Source organism: Triticum aestivum, chromosome 2B (genome assembly GCF_018294505.1).
Source record: "Triticum aestivum cultivar Chinese Spring chromosome 2B, IWGSC CS RefSeq v2.1, whole genome shotgun sequence".
NCBI lineage: Eukaryota > Viridiplantae > Streptophyta > Magnoliopsida > Poales > Poaceae > Triticum > Triticum aestivum.
In genome coordinates this window covers 155,766,788-155,770,937 of record NC_057798.1, presented here as the reverse complement: position 1 = coordinate 155,770,937, position 4,150 = coordinate 155,766,788, and the positions used below count along the sequence as shown (strand labels likewise).

General features: G+C 40.3%; 1 long non-coding RNA gene across 2 annotated transcripts; it reads left to right on the top strand.

The window, feature by feature from the left end:
• The first annotated feature begins 6 nt into the window (after nt 1-6).
• Nucleotides 7-3,030, top strand: LOC123044041 (uncharacterized). 2 transcript variants are annotated; one of them, XR_006419795.1, is made up of 5 exons: nt 7-246; nt 582-747; nt 828-1,176; nt 1,352-1,415; nt 2,627-3,030. It is a non-coding gene; the product is annotated as an uncharacterized lncRNA (long non-coding RNA). The 2 variants fall into 2 exon arrangements; XR_006419794.1 differs by lacking the exon at nt 582-747.
• Nucleotides 3,031-4,150: the final 1,120 nt, after the last annotated feature.

Here is a 4,150-nt window from a genome sequence, read left to right as displayed (position 1 = left end):
CAGCGACGAACGACGGCCCAGGTGTTGCCATCTCCTTATCTTCGATCCAACCCATCTTCCCCTCGTATCCTGTACTCCCGCACCCCCTCATTCTTCTCTCCCGTGGCAGGGACCGACGAGTTGCAACGGACGGGGGGCAGTCCGGCTGCTGGCGTAAAGGACGACGGGTGGTGGTAGGGCCGTGGGAAGAGCAGGTAGACGGAGAAGGTTGCCTATGGAAATCTGGCAAGTGGCAGCGGCATACAGGTATTACAGTTTGATGTTTGCTTTTTACCTAGATGAATACTTATAACACTGAATTCATGAATGTTGACTTATATTATTGTATTTTTGATGTTTGCTTGTTGTCGTAATCTCATGTATAGGCTGTGCTGATTCTTAAATTGCCAAAAGAGACCTTAATAGAAATCACTCAAGTCACTTTTTATTGTGGAAACTCGTTGTATGTGTAAATTTATTTATACTCTCGGTCTCGACTCATTTGATTACGTTTTCACTTGTGGAGTTCATGATCAACTGGTCATGAACATCAATTATCTTTACTGTTGAATCTATCTTATTTTGGTTATGTTGATGGCAAGACCAAGCGGGAAAACACCAGAAATAAATTCAACTTGGGGAAGAGAATCACGAGGATGAACTCCTCGGCTGCTTCTAGCGTGTTTTGTGGTGGAGGAACATAGAAATCTCCGTTTCCTCATTACTTTATTCCGATGGTTTATTTGCCATACGTTACATTGGCGAGAGGTGGGGTACCAGAAGGAGGCGACATTAAAATCTCTATTTCCTCATTACTTTATTCTGATGGTTTATTTGCCATATGTTAGATTGGCGAGAGGTGGGTTACCAGAAGGAGGCGACGTTAAAATCAGTGCCAGTGACGACGATGATGGACACGATGAGCTTGGTTGGCAGTGGCCGCCGCAACAGTGTTGTACTCGGAGCCCATGCTATCCGAGCTCGACAATACGAACAGCTCAGTCCTTTTGCAGCCGTGTTCATCGACAAGTTGTCCATACAGTACCTTGGCATCAACAACCACGGCCATGATAGCGGAGTTGTGCTGGCCGACAGCCCTGCTACCATGCGCCGAGCAGTCTACTGATTTCAGAAGACCGTGAGGACTGCTGGGCTCAAGGGGTTGAATCGGGTTCACCACATGTGGTGGCAACCTGGGTGAGCTGCCTTTTGTTGTCCCTTTCTGCTATTTGGTATCTCTAGCCTGGTTTTAGTGCTCTGACAGGAATTAGCAATTCTAAACTTGAGACCAAAAGGAGTTGTAAGAAGAAAGGTGTTGTAAGAAGTGTTCCTTCGAAATTGTACACTAAACTGCTTGCGCATTTTCATGCAGGTTGGCACTCATCTTGGAGCACAATTAAATGGAAATCAGTAGCAAAACCACAATCTGCATAGTGGTAATCTAATCCTAGAATTTAGCTTCATTTATATATTTCGAAGTGGTTCCATGATTTTATATTTTGCGTACTATGTTTGGACTGTAACATTTAACCTGGGATTTTAAGTGTGCGAACAGTTGATATGGGTTACAATTGAAACTTACATTCATTCTTCTGAATAGAAGAAGGGGCTTCTGAGTGGCTTCTGATTGTACTAAAATTTCTTAAGAGCCGTAGTAACTTTATTATGTAGCAATCCGTTAATTAAGAAGTGATATCCTCCCATTGCTTTGAAGTGAACGCAAATTTCGGGGGGATACTCTTATTCATTGCAAGCATCACTAAGCGCAACTTCTGGAACTTTAATTTAATCAAAAGAATACTGAAAAATACTTTTTGCATTAATTTTATACTCCCTTTGGTACACCATGTCATATAAATGTGATGCAAATTGTTGTAGGTTCAGTTTTACATGCTCCTCCTGCCCATATCACAAGAGTCTATTTCAATATATTCCCCTTTTTATATTTTACAAAATACACTTGCCACCATGGAAGTGACATGTTATTCCTGAGAATTCGATTAGTTTGAGTTGATACCATTTTCTTTCCATTAATTGTTAACAACATCTCCTTGATTTATATATAGGTCTTACCTCTTGCAGACTGTTTTATTTTCTTCATTGGAAGACTTATGTAATACTTGATGTCTTGCTTTGTAATAGAAACTTCACCTTTGCTTATAGTTTTCTTGGTGTTGTTCTGCGCCTGATTCCTTAATTCGAATATAGAGTTAAAATTATGATACAACATGACATCATTCTTTTGGGAATATCAAAAGAGTAAATTTAACTTCTCAGCACACATGCATTTTTGACTGCTCTTTATGAACCAGAACATAAGAAAAACAAGAGTACCCACTGCCAGTTAAAGATTAGCCAGATTAACACAAGTGAATTTTTGTCCTGTTCAGTGATATGCATTTCATCAGCTATAGCTTCTCGCCATTACTGTATGTACTGATACTCCAAATGGAAATGAAGCGTTCAAAGTGGACAATTCTCGCCATATGGCTTGATTACCATAAAATTTACTACAAATCTTGACCTCTGTTGCGTTACAGTAATTTCCTCGAGATTATCTTATTAGCATAGACTGAAGAGAGGTTCATCTTATTAGCATGCTATCGTTTTTACAACCTAACAAAAATGGTGAATTGTTGAACTTCAGACTTCAATGGAGGTGCACCGGATGAACCGGAGGTGATCATTTTGGACTGCACGGATTTGGACTATGCACGGATGTCCTAATTCTGTTAGGTCCAATGGGCCCTGCTTAATACATCAAACAACCACATTTTTTCATGCATTATGATGACTGATCCTTGTAAACTGCATTACATATAATATTTATAAAGCTCTCTTCTTGTAACCATTGTATATGCATAATCGAAAACCAACCCTTAATTAGTGGCACAAACACACTGACATCCAAAGAATGGATTAAGTGCTAGGGAGAAGGGAGGGCGAAGATGAAGGCTCTGCTATGTAGGTGGCCTTGATGTAACTAGAGCATTCTTTGGTCATGTTAGAGACTTATTAGTGATAGAGCAGTAAATTATTTTGTTAGGATAATAAATTGTGTGTTACGTTCTTTTATACGGATGATTTTAATCCCAAGGTAGGAGTGTTCGTACAAGTGGAACTATGACCTCTCATGCAATGTTTAGAAAAAAAATTAGGCTTCTTTGGGTTTCTGATGTATAACATTGAAAAAAACATAATTGGGTATCAGTCGACTTACTCGAATTTGTGGTGTGAGGTTAGTGACATTGGGAATGACTTTGGCAATTTGGCATACTTGGAGGAAACTCATGCAAATTTGGAGTGGGGCTGTGAATAGCAACGGTTGTTTGGTGGTCTTGGAGAAAATATGGCAGATTCGGAGCAGGGGTGACAACATAGCAAGCGATAGCGCGATGACCAAAGAGTTGTAGCGCAAAGCTAGCTATAGATTCTTTTTGTTGGCCCGTGGCAACGCACGAGCATTCAACTAGTACGTATAGAGAGGACTCGACACGCTAGCTAGCTAGTAAGCAAATGAAGGAAACCATTAAGTATAGAAGATCGTCATGAACATATACAGAGAGAAGTGATCGACCTCTCCTTCTCCGAGAGATTGGTTGAACAACAAGTTTTCATATATCTATCCAACGCTACTGGCTACATATATACAATATAAGATCTGTTACAATCCCCTAACATCTGAACTCAAGTTCCACATGGTATTTTCTGTCTTTATCGATGACGTGGTCAAGAAAGAATCCCGCCAATTCCCCTTGAATTGCTCGTATGCGATCTTGTGGTAGGAGTTCATCCCGCATCTGAAACATCTAATTTGAAGAAGGGGGTCAATACATATATATGAACGAAACTCAACACAAATGATGGTAATAAAATAAAATTGTGAATATTATTGCTTACGCACTTCATATTATTTTTTAGAGTAGCCCCGCTAACAGGTCGTGTGGTGGATGAACTCGCAAATGTAGTATCCACAGTAATTATTCCCGGGTTCCTGCCACAACCATTTTACAAGAAAAATAGGTCAATCAAACTTATAAGCAAGCATCCTAAATGGTATTGATGAAACTAGCTAGAATCAATGGGAGATGCGCGGAACTAGCTAGTAGTACTTACTTTCAGGTGTTAAATCACAGCTCCCCCGGCAGTCCTAGACCTTCTGCGGTGATCT